The sequence below is a fragment of the Lycium barbarum genome, chromosome 8 (genome assembly GCF_019175385.1).
Source record: "Lycium barbarum isolate Lr01 chromosome 8, ASM1917538v2, whole genome shotgun sequence".
Lineage (NCBI taxonomy): Eukaryota > Viridiplantae > Streptophyta > Magnoliopsida > Solanales > Solanaceae > Lycium > Lycium barbarum.
In genome coordinates, this window is record NC_083344.1 from 71,707,926 (window position 1) to 71,724,683 (window position 16,758).

General features: G+C 36.6%; 1 long non-coding RNA gene across 1 annotated transcript; it reads left to right on the plus strand.

Moving 5' to 3' along the window:
- Window positions 1–1,120: 1,120 nt before the first annotated feature.
- Window positions 1,121–14,977, plus strand: LOC132605100 (uncharacterized). The gene is made up of 3 exons (XR_009569032.1): window positions 1,121–1,360; window positions 8,391–8,439; window positions 14,671–14,977. It is a non-coding gene; the product is annotated as an uncharacterized LOC132605100 (long non-coding RNA).
- The last annotated feature ends 1,781 nt before the right edge of the window (window positions 14,978–16,758 follow it).

A 16,758-nucleotide genomic window follows, 5' to 3' on the forward strand; every position in this document is an offset into this window, starting at 1 on the left:
GAGTCATAACTTGTATAATAGTTAATCACTTTTGAAATGAAATTGAAACAGGAAGAAGCAATTCATATCAATATTCAAACTAACCAAAGACGAAATTTCTGTCAAAAAATCTTTTGTCCGTCTCTCTATTCTCATATTGTCGCTAGCCTTTTTCTTTTCTTTGTTGTCCTGCGGGAAGTTTACCACAGATTTAGCGCCAACTTATCTAAATTTGTATTGCTGGAAATTACTCCAACTTGATTAAGAAAGAGTAAAAATACTCAAAAACTGGACAGAATATGCTATCCAAAGAGAGAAAATCAAGCTTATTTATGGAGAGGGAAATATGAAGAATGAGGCGGAATTAATCCTCCATTATCTCCACATTCAAAGATATATTAAAATCATATTAATTTATTTGAGGTCACATAACCTTCCATTTCTTTCATTCTAATCATTCACCATTACTCATTCTATATTAATCAGCCGTTTTAGCCATTGTTGATACTCTTAATAGCTTCACAAGTATTTAATTAAGAGACATGACTTTTGAGATCAGAAAGTTAAAGAAATGATATTTTAGTTTCCTAAGATATTATATTTTACATAATTAAGAGAGTTATGACTTTTGAGGTTCTTGAACATCGCACATAAATGAGAAAATAATAGAGAAAATATCAAGAAAAAGGAGAAAAAAGACAGGATCTTTGGCCAAAGAAAGATGTCACATCATCTTTCTATTGCCTAACTTTATATTATATATAGATATAGATAAGATTGAAGGAGGAATATTAAATTCCAATATACTAAATGAAAACAGCAGTAATCAATGACAAATATGTTGAACAAAAAGAATTGTGAACACTAATTGGGATACTATATATCCTAGAGCCAAATTTTAAGCCTTGCTCCACTCTTGTAGAAAAAGAAAATATTGCTTGCGGTTTCCTATAATGCCCATTTATTTCCCGTCCCCATTTGTTTATGGTTTTTATGTAAATGATCCTTCAAATCAAACATTGAGGAGAAGGATCGCTCATTGTAATGTATAGTTAGTACATTTTTTTTAAAAGCAAATCGTCAAGGGCTATTTTATTAATTATTTAACAAAGAAACTAGTCTTACTTTAAATAAAGATAAAACAAAAGACTAATCTAGAAAGGTAAAGGTCAAACGGGATTAGGAAAACCCTCATATTGGAAAGTGTAGAGCGGGAGCTCCAGCTAGGAGTTATGATCTTTCCTTCTCTCCGCCACTTACTCTCATAGATCTTGTTCCTGAAGCAATTGAGATTCTCCATTTGAAGTTGAATGGCACGAATGCTAGGCTTGCAAGTCCAATCGAATATCGTCCACACCCACCATTGATTTGGGTTTTTCAGGTACGATCTTTGATTTCTTTGTTGCTAAGTGTGTGGTTTCTTCAGATTTCCGCATTGTGTGAAGCTCTGTACTGTTTGTTTGGCCTGTATATGTCGTTTTTGGTGTCGATTTATCTTCTCCACTGTTAATTTCTTTTGAACTGTGCTTTCATTTTTAATTTATTTTGAACTGGGCGTTCATTTTATGATGTTGAAACTTGACAATCTGCCTTGCTGTCCTTCTAGTGATAAAACTCTGTGGTTGCTACACATTCAGTCCATCTAATTTTTGCTCAATAGATTGAGCACCATATGGTGCTAATACCATACAAAGAGCAATTACCAGAGAGTAAAAAATGTTGCATCTCACAGAGTTGTGTCCCTGTCTTGATGTCAATACTTGCTCCATAAAACTGAAATGTTTGTATGTGTTATGAATCTGGCTTGTTGCTCTTCTGCTGATTGTATGTTCCTGTCACGACCCGACTAGGGGTCGCGACGGGTACCCGGGGCTAACCACCGAGCACCACTCGTTCTATTGCTCATCTGCTCTCATTCATGCATCTTATGCTCATAACCATGGTAACTATTATCATTTGGAACATATTTACTTTATATACATGATCCTTTCGGCTATCAAAATAATATGCATACATATATACAATGAGGAAACTTGTGAGACCATACTACTCACATTACGCATCTACGAGCCTCTACTAGAGTACTAGACATATGGACGGGACAGGACCCTCATCGTGCCCAAACATACATATACATATATACCAAAAGAATAATCAATGGCACCTCCGGAGAATGGAGTGCTCTTCAAATCAGCTAATAGCTCCTACGAGTTTGGGTCGCCTCCCTGTCTACCTGTGAGCATGAACATAGCGTCCAAAGAAAACGGACGTCAGTACGAACATTGTACTGAGTATGTAAGGCATAAACAATAATGAAACATCAATGAAATGAGGAGGCATCAAATGAGGAGCAATCTGTAACTGACTGTGAATCATAAAAGAAATAATGCATGCTGGCTTACTTTCATAATCATCATCATCATCATCATCTCATGTATGCGTAAATATATATAAGTGTATAAGTATATAAATGTATGAGCTGCCTGTCCATATAGGTACGGTGTGATAATGTATAAGCTGCCCGTCCATATAGGTACGGTGTGATAATGTATAAGCTGCCCGTCCATATAGGTACGGTGTGATAATGTATAAGCTGCCCATCCATATAGGTATGGTGTGATAATGTATAACCTGCGTCTAGGCCTCCCACGTCCGGGATGTAAGCTGCCCACTAGTGGTGTGTTCATATATAAAAAGAACATATACTCATCATAATGCATGTATAATAACTCAAAGATAGCTATAGTTTATCTAGGTGACCTAAGGTCGTGAACCCCCGATTCCATTATCGAACATTTACAAGTATTCTGCCTCACCTTGAAGGAAATAGTAGATAAGGTGAGTGTATACAATAAACGACATCATTAACTTTATGATATTCTGCCTCACCTTGAAGGAAATAATATATATAAGGTGAGTGTATACAATAGACGACATCTTTAACTTTATGGTATTCTGCCTCACCTTGAAGGAAATAATATGTAAGGTGAGTGGATACAATGAAGGACATCATTAACTTAATGGTATTCTGCCTCACCTTGAAGGGAATAGTATATGAGGTGAGTTTATACATCATACGACATCATTAGCGTTATAGGAACATCATATCATGAACTCTAGAATCTTTATACTTAACTCATCATCATCATAATTGAACTCATAATGTATCTCTTATCTCATGTAGCTATTCATGGACATAGACTCTTAGGTTTTCGGGATATAGAAGATTCATAGAGAAGAAGGAAAATCATACCATAGGATTCATGCCATAGAAAGAACGGACTAGCCTCACATACCTTTTCCGTTTAACTAATCTATCGCTTGCTTGTTCTCCTTCAATACCCACGTTTCTACCTTCAAGAGAATTCACATTAACATTAGTTAATCGACTATAAGAACATGTTACTATTTCTAGGGAAAATTGGGAAGCATTTCCTTTGCTTATATGAGTTCCTCCATATTCCATATCAACTCCCAAACATCCGTAACATTATTCATAATATCATAAATAACAATCATCATTTATCTACATTATCCACATTTCACAATTTCCCTATAATCATGGTCATAATTCACTTTTACGTTCTTTCACGTATAATGCTCATTCCATTCTCTAAATGACATTCATAATCTACTTACAATCACAACATATCCATATTCATGATTCATTCCAAATTACTACTCAACAATAGCACTATTCCCACATTTATGACCCATTTTCTATATTCTTCATCAATCCAAGTGTTTTAACTTCTCAATATCTTAAACATCATGAAAATATCATAAAACTTACCATAGATATTTTAGGAATAAGCCTTGAGTAGCAATACTCTTCTTGCACCAAAAACCCTAACTCACTTCCTTTGAAATTTCTTGGCTTAGATGACTTTAATGGGTTTCATACTCTTGATCCTTGTTGGTTTGATGAAGTTGATCATCAATTTCCTTTGAATTCTTGTGGATGAAATGTATGGAACCTTCTAGAGGTCTTGAGAGATGAAGAAGTGTGTGGGAAATGAAATAAATGAAGTGGGATCACATATATATAATTGAACTTACTCAGCCCGTCGGGATTTCCACGGACACTTGTACGGTCCGTGGAATATTGTACGGCTCGTACATCTGGTCGTGGATCACCACCAGGAAACCATCATCCCTGCTGGGTATTCTACGGACCAGTATACGGTCCATGGAAAGTTTCACGGTCCGTGAAACATGGTCGTGGAACTCACAACTTTTTCCGAAGTTGTCCGCGTCTTTTCGTTTGATCTCCAATTCTTATACATCCTTCTTAACACTTGTCTAATACTTCATTAATGATCTAAACATCCCTATAACTCGTCCTCAAGACCTTACCAAACAATTCTTAACGCAATAATTTACGAAACCTTTCCTAAACCTCACTTTTACTCCACTTATCTTTATCAATCCTTATTCCATCAATTCATATAGCTTCAAGATCTTAACGTACGCATTCTAAGATCACCAAATACTCGTCTTATAGTCTTAAGAACTTCCTGTTATCCTTAAGCTCGCATTGGTTCATTCACTATGCGACGACATGAAATTTCCAAGGTGTAACAGTTCCATTGACCTGGTGATAAAACTCTCTGTCTGTCTCACATTTCTTCCATCTGGTTTTTGCTCAATATCTTGAGCAAGCACCAGTTGGTTGAGAATATTGTAAATCACAGAGTTGTCCCTGTATCCAGAATTTGCTCCTTGGAAGTGCAGTGTTTGTGTGAGTGTTGATGGAATTGTGTTTTCCTCTGCAAAAACTTATTTGACTCCTGATTGCTCTTTATAGGTTTTAAACCTGCAAAATGAACAAACCAATTATAAAATTCTTCATGCTCTCCTTCCACAGGATTTAAGCATAAAGAACACAGTAACTCCCTTCCATATTTATCTTTTGCATGGTCTCCTTCTCAAGTATGTAAACTATAACTTGTCATTATTTATCAACCTCATTCCTTCCACTTCTATTTTCTGAAAAGAGCTGTGACATACTGCCTCCTTATCTAAGGCTACATTTGCTAGATAATCAACAACTTTATTTCCTTCCCTAAGGATATGAGTCGCAGTGACTGTTAAGATCTTCATTAGGTCCCAAATCTCCTCTATCACTGTCACTATCTGCCATGGTATTTTTCAGGTTTTGTGCAATACTTTCTCAAGCAGTAGAGAATCTGTCTCTATGATCACCTGCTTGATATGTCTGCTTCTCAGATATCTCAATGCCTTTAGAATAGCCATAACTTCAACCTGGGTATTTGTGCTATAAGCATCTTCCATTTCCCTCTGCTTGAGCATGTATGATATCACCTTTGTCATCCCTAACACAAAAACCCCCATAAACGTCTTCCTGGATTACCCAGTGAAGCACCATCTGTATTACATTTGATCCATCCTATTTCAGGAGGTTTCCACTGTCTGATCTTATATATAGGGGAATAAGCTTGTAGTACAGGTACCAACTCCTTCCATTTATAAGGGGTATATTTAAAGTTTCCCCTTCTCTCCCTCATAAACAAAATAATGGTATGCATAATCTGATACATCAGCTTAGCATGAGACATCTTCCCTCCATGTTTGATAGCATTCCTCCTTTTCCATAATTCCCATAAAATAATTGCTGGAATAGCTTTAAAAACGTACACAGGGGAATCCCACCATAGATTAATCACTTGAATGATCTGTATGCCCTGTATGTTAAGTCTCACTAGTTCACAAAATTTCGTCCATATATACTGGGCTGCTGGAGAATGTAGGAAAGATATGATGAAAGTTTTCAATCTCTAGAACCTGGCAACAATAGCATCTAGAGGCAAATTGGAAACCTCGTGTCTTAACCACATCATCCAGTGGAAGTTCAAACTTCCAGAATCTCCACAAGAAAAAGGAAATTTTGCTAGGCAGCCCCTTAATGCATATATTCTTGTACAATATATTACTTCCTGCCTCTGTCTCACCAGTTGGAAGGTAGATCCAACTGTGAATTTTCCTCTAGACTCTGGCTTCCAGAATAGTTTACCAGTGACTTCCTGATTCACTGGGGCTGATACACTACTCACAATATGCTCCACTATTATATTTGGAAGTAATTCCCTTAACATTGATTCATTCCATCTCCCTGCTTCCACTGCCTCCTGAACTTGCACTACAGTTCTATCACAGTCAAAGTCTGCACCAGTAGCATGATATAATACCCCTAAACCAGTCCAGTTATCCAGCTAAAAAAGAGACATACCCTATTTTTGTTGCCACCAAATCTCATGCTCCACATGTTCTGTCATCTGTAACATCTTCTTCTAGACATAAGTACCCTTTTTCCAAGCTACTAGAACAACATTCTCCTTCTTGGTACTTATTGCTTAAGTACATTCTCCAGAGAGACTGTTTGTTCTGAAGTTCCACCAGAGCTTAGCAAATAAGGCTTTTGAGACATCTTGAAGACTTATAAACCTTATTCCACCTTCTTCATAAGGATAGCATAACACAGTCCAAGATGTCCAGTGCTTTCTAGAGTTTCCTACTGAATTACTCCAGAAAAATTTAGCAAACATTCTGTGAAGATTAGAAATTACCCCAGCAGGGGGGTCACATGCTGATAGAAGGTGAATGGGCATGCTTTGAAGAACATATTTTATCAGTGTGATTCTGCCTCCAATAGAAAGTAATTTCCCAGTCCAAGAGAACAACTTGTTACTCACCTTGTCAGTGATCTCTTTATAATGTGCAATCATTCTTCTGCTGTAGTAAATAGGCACCCCTAAATAAGTGAATGGGAACTCTTTTATAGGGATCTTTGTGATATTATTCACAAGATTGACAGCCACATTAGATGCCTTTTCATGGATATATACTGCACTCTTTGCCTAATTAATCAACTAACCACTAGCCTTTTTATATTCAGTTAGAGTCTACATCAGCAACCTCAATGAGTAATTATCTGCAGAAATGAAAATGATAGTGTCATCTACATATGCTAAATGGTTGATATAAGGACTCCATTCTGGCATTCCAAATCCTTTAAACCCCTCCTTCCGGTGTAAGGCATTTAGTGCTCTAGACATGCATTCAACAGCTAAAATGAATAAGGTTGGGGAGAGAGGATCTCCTTTCTTCACCCTCTTGTGTATTTAAAGAAACCCTGAGGCTGACCATTAATAAGAATGGAGTACCAATTATTTGAGACAATCCTGTATAGCATATCCATTATCATTTCACCAAAGCCCATTGTTACACTCGAGAATTTTTGCGTCGTTTGCGTTGTGAGTAAACTAACGTAAGCTCAGAGAGGTTATGAAACACTTATAAGGTTAAGGAATACTCTTAACAAGTGCTAAGCAAGTGTCTAAAGGTTCCGAGATTAAGCAAATCAAAGAAAATAAGTTTGTAAAAAATTGGCAGAATTTTGGACATAAATTTTGGGTCAACTTTAAAGAGGTATATCTCCTAGAATACGGGGAGTTATGGAATGCATAACCTATTTAAATTGAAGTTCAGCGAGTCTTCTTTCCAATGCAACTGACAGATCACAAATCCGAGACATACAGTGGAAGATACAGCCCGTACAAAATTGTACGATTTCTCTTGTAATTCGATGGTTGCACATTGACGAACCGTCGACATGTTGACGGTCCGTCAATGCTATCGTCGAATTGAGGCGGTGGAGATTTATTTCTTGATTAAAAATAAGAGGAGCACGACCTTGGTTTATTTTATCACCAAAATCAGATCTTCTAGACCCTTCCAACTCTCTCCCAACCATCTTAAACCTTCCATAAACATCCTAAGTTATTTCAAGAGAAGATCAAGCTTCAAATCCACAACGAGATTATAAAAGGTGATTGTTCTTGCTTATACTTGGAGTTGTGATGAACTTGGTCTTGAAACAAGTTGTGGGAGTTGAAGTTCTTCAAGTATAAGGTATGTTCTTCATCTTGTCTCTTATGTTGGGTTGTTTTGAAAGTTTAGCAAGTCTTAAAAGTGAGAATAGTTATGGAGGAAAGGTCATAAAGTGTTGTGTTGTAATTTTTAAGTTCATGGACAATTTTGAGCATATTGTGGCTATGTTATTGAGCTAATTTCCATGCATATAGATAGTATCTAATGTTGTTGGTATTGATGAGATTATGCTCCTTCATTTGGAAGAAAGAAAGAGTATATTGTTATTGTATATCGGTATACTTTGGGTTGTTTGGTGTATATTCTTTGTAAGGGCAGTGAGAGGAGTATTTTAGGACATTTGTAAACTTGCTATTGTTATTGTGGGTTGTTGTATATGTTGAGGTGATTGGAGAGTAAGGGGAAATGCTGCCCAAATTTTGTTAACTTACTTAATATCTTGGTTTGACCTCATAAGCATTTCACCGAATTAACCTTGGTGCGAATTATCTTGAATGTAGATTTGCAAGTTCGGGAGGATAAGCGTTAAGTAGTTAAGGAGACGACAAGGTATGTTAAGGCTAACCCTTTCTTTCTTAAGGCATGATTCCTTTGTTGTAAACCTATACGTGATATCCATAATATCCCTATTCCTAAAAATGTTAGAAACTCATGATCCACAAGGTTTTTATGATATTGTTGATAAATGTTCTCCATGATGATGATTCTATTTCCAAAGATACCAAAGCTTATAGTTCTTGATGTTCTCATGATATTATTGAGCTTGTTCCATGATTATTGATTTTATTCATTGTTGTTGATGATAGCAATGAGGTTAGGGAGATCCCAAATTCATAATTAAAATATAAGAAGTGCGGACGCAAATATAGAAAAGAATCTAAAAACTAGAAAATAAAAGATATGGGAAATTCGAAGGAACAATCCACGAATTTCCAAGAACATAAGTTCTAAAGTCTTGACAACATCCAAGTAACAACGTATAGATTTATAGGAAGAAATCTAACGCCTTTACTTGAGATAACAAATCAAAAATAGTAGATTCGGATCCTGACCGCTTTGTGAGTAACTTAAGACAACAATTAGTATTTAGAACTAATCGCCTTCGAAAGAATACCAAAAAGAAATCAAAGTTATCAAAGAAGAAATTATCTTACTACCTTGAACTAAGAACTAGTTAGGTTGAAAGATAAATCCTAAAGTAATGCTACAAAGGCTCAAAAGAACTCTCAATATAATATATTCTTCAAAATTTGAATTACAATGAAAGAACATGCTCCCCTTTATATAGTAGTAAAGAAGGAGCTAGTCAAGACTTCAATAAATGGGAATTATATTCCCTAGAAACATAGAAGACTACCCACACTTAGACCAATGTAGTCAACATGCACATAGACCAATGCAAGTCAACATAGATTAAAACAACTATTATATATATATTCTAGAAACTAATATTTGGGCTGCTGGAAATTTCTTATTTTGGGGATGATTTGGGCCTCATTACATCTCATTTTGGACTTTAATTTGGGCCTCCAAATAGATGTAAGATTTGAGCAAAATATCTTGATTGGGCTGGACCTATTCTTCCATCACAAGACACTTTTTAATTGCTAATTGAAGCCCAATGATCTTGGCATAAAAATGTTCTTGCCTTCAATGGAGTTGAGCTTCCATGACTGCTGTCATTCTCCCCCTCTTAAAGAAGATTCGTCCTCAAATCTTTGCATTGACCTACAACCAACATGATAGTCATAATAAGTAGGAAGTAAACAAAGGAAACAGAGCATGCATTTGGTAAACATAACACAAGGTAGTGACCATGCAACCACTTAACCCACTTAATTCTTTTATGCACAAACTCCTTTTAAATATCCAAGAATAACATCATCTAATAGAAAAATGTGATTACCAACACAGCCACTAAAAACACAATTCATAAGCTCTTTTAACAGTAGAGGATCATCCAGACCAAAAGCATATGAATACCAAGAAAACATACCATATTTGCTCTTTCTAAACAACTTAACCTCACCATTGGATATACCATAGTCAAGATATGGATCAAAAGTAATTTTCACTAGAAATGGCTTGGAATGAACCTGCAAAAAATGATCTACAAAACAAGATAAAGATATTGCGAGGTTAGCAACATGTGAGCACTTTTCTTTTTCCACACTTGAACTACAACATTTTGCATTTAGCTCAACTTCCTCAAAATCTATGGCGTCAAAATCTTCATGTGTCTCATTATCTTCATTGGGAACTTCATCATCTTTTCTTCCTTCAATGGTATCCCAAAGTGGACAAAATGGACTGTAAACTCATCTTTAGTATCCCACAATGGGTTATCACACAGTTTAAAACTTTGACCAATTAGATTTTCTTCTTCAAGTGAAGTGTCTTCATCCTTTACACAAGGTTCGTACTCAATTTTCTCACTTTCATCACATTTTGGTAGATTGTTCACATAAGAAGAATTGTCAACAAGGTCATGTTCACTCCAAATCAGAATTACACCTTCACTAACTTTGGCCTCATCAAATTGTGGCTCAAGTTCAGTTTTTGCATCTAAAAAGAGATCATCAACAAGGTCATACCACATGAGATCATCAAGCTCAAACTTATCTTCAACTTACAATTGTTTCCGAGAATCATTGGACTTTCCACTTTATGAATTTTCTTTGAAACTGAATTTCCTTGCTTCATGCAATTGTTGTTCCAACTCTTGATTGATTCCATCTTCAATAACCTGCACATTTGGAACAAAATACTAGAAAAAGAATGAGTTAATTGGTTAGAGTTTGAACAAGAATCTTTCACACTTATGCACTCTAATTTTTTTATCTCTTCTTTTTCCTCATCTCTCAAGTGCACTTGTTCACTCTCTATTTTACCTCTTGAACTCACTTCCTCTCCCTTTTCCTCTCTTGAGTTTCCATTTTCCACTCTCTTACTCCTCTCAATTTCGTATCTCGCTTCTTACCATTTTCTTTTTCACTCAATTCTTTTATTTTCTCATCTTCTCTTTTTTCTGCAGGAGTAGGAACTTTTACTTGTGTACGGGAAGTTACACACGAGGAAGAGTCACTCTCTTGTTCACTACTTGACTCCCCCTCTTAGAAGATTACATACTTCACCATCTTATTGGAATGAATAGGACTTTTGGAGTTAGCTTCATCTTGGGACAATGTTATAGAATGAATGCACCTCAATTCCTCCTTTCAATCACTCCACGTCAAAAATAGCCGATTAAATTTCACCCAATGAGGGCTACGATAATCATCGACTAACTTCCGTAATTTCAAGGACTAGGCCCTTGTGGCAAACTCCAATTTTTCCGTCTCCCAAAAATTGTTACAAGCAAATATATGCTCCACGTAATATTCCCATTAAAGGTAAGTTTCTTTACTAGCATACATGCACAATTTTGGTAGTACCACAGATTACTACCGCACTTCACCAATCCTTCATAATCATAGATTCTTGCACCTGTGAAAGACATAGTTATTTTTAGAAAATGTATCACACAATTATTTATTTTTTGCCTTTTTTCGATTATTCTCACCTACTCTTGCCTTTTCCCACTCAAATAACCTTTGGGAAAACACTTTGTGGATTTATAATTAAACCCTACTAGAATCAAACCCTTAGTAGTAAAATAAAGAATTTTGGAGCACTAAAGAAAGTGAAAGAACCAAATCCTAGAAAGAATTAGAATTTAGTTGAAACAGGACTCGAACAAAAAGGACTTTTTTTTAAAAAAAAAGAAGATAAAAGGAGTAAGAAAAAAAATTGACTATTTCTTATCTTTAAAGATCTAGGATTCCCTCTTCTTGTTTTCTATCTTAATCTTTAGAAAAAAATAGATGAAAGAAATTTCTTGGAGAGCAAACACCAAATATTTTGTCACTGTTCACTGCTACAGTACTTTTTTTTTTTGCTCTTTTTTTTTGTTCAAGAAATCCCCAAGATTATCAAGAATGGAATCTTGGTAGAACCGCTCTGATACCACTTGATAACAACGAGGTTAGGGAGATCCCAAATTTCTAATTAAAATATAAGAAGTGCGGAAGCAAATATAGAAAAGAATCTACAAACTAGAAAATAAAAGATATGGGAAATTCGAAGGAACAATCCACAAATTTCCAAGAACGTAAGTTCTAAAGTCTTGACAAGATCCAAGTAACAACGTATAGATTTATAGGAAGAAATCTAACGCCTTTACTTGAGATAACAAATCAAAAACAATAGATTCGGATCCTGACCGCTTTGTGAGTAACTTAAAACAACAATTAGTATGTAGAACTAATCGCCTTCGAAAGAATACCAAAAAGAAATCAAAGATATCAAAGAAGAAATTATCTTACTACCTTGAACTAAGAACTAGTTAGGTTGAAAGATAAATCCTAAAGTAATGCCACAAAGGTTCAAAAAAACTCTCAATATAATATATTCTTCAAAATCTGAATTACAATGAAGGACAATCACCCCTTTATATAGTTGTAAAGAAGGAGCTAGTCAAAATAGAAATAAATGGAAACTATCTTCCCTAGAAGCATAGAATACTTCCCACACTTGGACCAATGCAGTCAACATAGATTAAAACAACCTAGAAGACTACCCACACTTGGACCAATGCAAGTCAACATAGATTAAAACAACAATTAAATATTTATTCTAGAAACTAATTGTTACACCTCGGAAAATCTTCCGTTGGTACGCAAGTGATTGAACTAGTGATGGGTGCGAGTGTATGATGTTTCACGAGTAATAAATGACGTTTGATGGCCCTAAGCGAGATTTCGAAGGCATCCGATGTAAGGCGAGAAAGTTGGCTAAGGTAAGACGAGCTGTGAGATGAGCAATGTATGTAAATGGATGTGAATGATTAGAATGAGAAGTCTATAGATGTGAAAAGTTACAGGTTTGCAAACTGGCCAGTTGGTCGTAAAGTGAAATACGGACCGTAAAATGGTATACGGTCCGTAAACTGGCCAGTCGTATTTTGGCATTCAAAACTTCAACTTTCTGCCAATTGATCAAATGGTAAAATACGACCTGGAATACGGACCGTAAAGTGATTTACGGCCCGTAAACCATGGTTGTAAATCACCATGTTGCTGCCTGAGTTTCTGGTTCTATTATGGTTAAAAACGATCACGAAGGACGGTCCGTAAACTGCAATACGGACCGTAAACCACATTTACAACCACTGTGCACTTCAAAATCATATTTTCAAGTCATTAAATAAGGGGACCAAGGCCTATTTCATTTCACTTCTATATCACACCCCTTCTCTCTAAAACATCTCTCTACATTTATTATACAAGTTTTCAAGGATTATAAGTCATCAACAACACAAAACAAGTGAGTCAAGAGTAAGCAAGCCCATTAAAGATCATCCAAGTCAAGGAATCCAAATGGAGAAAAACTAGAGTTTCTGCTCAAGTGGAGTATTATCAACAAAGGCTTGTTCCTACAACATTTAAGGTAAGATTCATGGTACTTATATATTGTTTAAGGTATTTGGGAGTTGAAATTCTTGGTCATTAGAAGAGTATAGCAAAATGGGTTATGAATGATGAATAGTGACGTTTTGAGACTTAGTTTGAGTTGAATCATGATTGTTGTTGTGTTGTGACATGAATGTGTTATAAATGACGTTAAGACCATGAAATAGACGTGTAAATGAACGGACGAAGTTGGGTGTTGTGACCATGAACATGGACAAATGAAAGTAAATTGAGAAACCTAGATAATGTGGATGATTAATGGCTATTGTTATGATACTAAGAATGTATTGTTGACCCTTGGGAGTTGAATTACGATATGGACAAATGTTGCATAAATGAAGGAGATGTTGTCCGATTTTCTCTAGCTTTAGTCATGTGTGCTAGTTATCGATTCTAATGATAGTATGACCTTAATGAATGTAGAAACGTGAGCATCGGAGGAGTACGTGCAAGTGTAGAATAGTTCGACGAAAAGGTATGTAAGGCTAACCCTTCTTTCATAAGGCATGGTTCTTTGGCCAAATTTCTAAATCCTCTATACGAGTATGTTGTCTTCAAATGATTGATCTTCCGAGCTCGTAAACTCATAATCCTTGATATGTACTACGATTGTACTACGCTCCTCATGTGACGAGTAAGCCTATAAGATAGACGTAACGATAATAATGATGATAGAAGTGTTAATGATAATAATAATGATGCTAAAGGTGCCTATGGGCTATTATACTTATGTGTGCCTATAAAGGGCTATAATGAAACCCCGAGCTTATAACGCTGGGTAGAATATATGTGTATCTATGTATACGATTACGTAACGCGCGCACACTCTGCAGATGGTACGAATAACCCTGAAGCCTTGGTAGGGCCAGGTAGATATAACCTTGAGCCTTAGTTGGCCAAGTATGTATGAAACACCGAACCTCTATGGTCGGGTACGCTATGTATGCCTGTATATATATATATATATATATGTATATGCTATGTATATGACATCATTAAGAGTACGAATATGTTATGAATATGAGATGTAAATGATCATGAGGGTAACCAAGTACGGATATGGGTATATGTATACGGATACGCAGTAGAAACGGAATGTCTCTATGGAAATTAAGTAAGTGCCATGATGATGATATTATTGTCTCATCCCCTATGCAACTTCACATGTTATTCATTATGCTTCTATATTGATGTTGATCATGCTTTACATACTCAGTACATTCTTCGTACTGACGTCCTTTTGTTTGTGGACGCTGCGTCATGCCCGCAGGTGCACAGGGAGACAGACTTGATCCATAGCTACTTTCTCAGAGATTTCATAGCAGAGCTCCATTTCATTCGGAGCCGTAGATTTTGGGTACTTATTCTTTTGTGTATATAATTATGGGCATAGCGGGGTCCTGTCCCGCTCAGGTAATATGTTATACTCTTCTTAGAGGCTCGCAGTTACGTGTATATGGGTAGACATGTCCGGCCTTGTCGGCCTATATTTTGTATATCTTTTGGTAGCCTTGCCGGCTTATGTACAATTGATGTGGCATAGATGTCAATGATGATTTAAAGATGTTGTCGTCCAATGGGACTAATGCGATTGATGCATAGGAATGCATGTTAATTTATGTGGTTCACCTAGACGTAAGTATAAAGGGAGTCAAGGGGTGCCCGGGTGGGCTAGCACCGGGCGCTCGTCGCGGCCCTCTAGATGGGTCGTGACACTAATAGTTGGGCTGTTGGAAACTTCTTCTTTGGACTTTAATTTGGGCCTCCAAACAGATGTAAGAATTGAGGAAAAAATTTGAATTGGGCTGGAGTTCTTCTGCAATCACGAGACACTTTGAATTGTTGATTGCAGCCCATTAAGCTTGTCTTGCAATTTCCTTGTTTGAGATCTCGTCATGGGTCTTCTTGGAACTTCCAAATCTTCATCCATGTCCTTCAATGATTCTGAGCTGCCATGGATGCTATCAGCTGATCTCATCTTATGGTAATTGTTCTTTCAAGGTGAGATGTAGCGATGATGATGATTCCATAATGATATATCAGAGGTTACCGACCATACGTCACTCCGATGGATTTATAGCTTTTATTTGGGCTCTCATGTATGCTTTATATACATGTATGTATTTTCTCACACCGTGCCGCGCTATAGTCGGCCGGGCAAGCATGTAAATGTGTACACCACTATAGTGGGCAGGTTATGATGATGCCCCGGACGCGGGATGATATGATATATGGATCGGGCTGCACGTTCCGCAGGACTAACGTTTATGGATCGGGCTGCATGTTCTGCAACACTAACAGTTATATTATATGTTTTTTTGAAAAGGCTAAGTATGCTTGACATCCGCCTAAGAGGTATTCAGAGGTACAGGTTGATGTTGCTTATCTTATGTTATCCTTATATTTTCATTATGCTATTATTCATGCCCTACATACTCAATACATTATTCGTACTGACGTCCTTTTGTTTGGGAACGTTGCGTCCATGCCCGCAGGTAGACAGGGAGACTGTTCAGACTCATAGGCTACCTTCTCAGTGGATGTACTGAGGCACTCCACTTGTTTCGAAGTTGCAGTCCAGTTGGTATGATCATTTTGTGTACGAATGGGTACGGCGAGGTCCTGTCCCGTCCTTATTATGTTTGCAATTCAGTAGAGGCTCGTAGACAGATTTGCACAGTTAGATATTCTATGACCTTCTCGATCCTTATTTTGTTGTTCCATTGTTTGATAGCCTTGCTGGCATGTATACTTGGATCAGCTTGATGATGTATGTATATTATCTTTTGGGCTTATATCCCATACATTTATGATATTTATGAGTTAGCATGATGGCCCACTCAGGTATGGATATGAGATGTATGTATGTACTGCTCAACAGGTTAGGGCCGGGTGCCCCTCATGGCCTTCCGGTTGGGTCGTAACACCCATTTTCCTTAATACTTTAGTCAAGAATAGCCAAGATACTCTTTCATATGACTTTTTCATATCAAGATTAATTACCACATTAGCTGGCTTTCCCTTTATCCTGATGACATGCACAATTTCTTGTACCAACAAAATATTCTCCACAAAGCTCCTACCTTTTACAAAGCCAGCTCGTTGAGGTGAGATCAAATCTGGAAGTAACTTTACCAACCTCTCATGAATGATTCTTGAGAAAATCTTGCTGGTGAAGTTACTTAGGCTAATAGGTCTCAAATTAGAGAAAGTAATAATCTCCTTCTTCTTAGGAATAAGGACCAAATTAGTGCAAGTGATATATCTAGGCAATGCATGCCTACAAGAAAAGGATTGTACCATTTGCAGTATATCATCTTCCATTATTTCCCTTGCATGCTAGAAAAACTTTCATGTG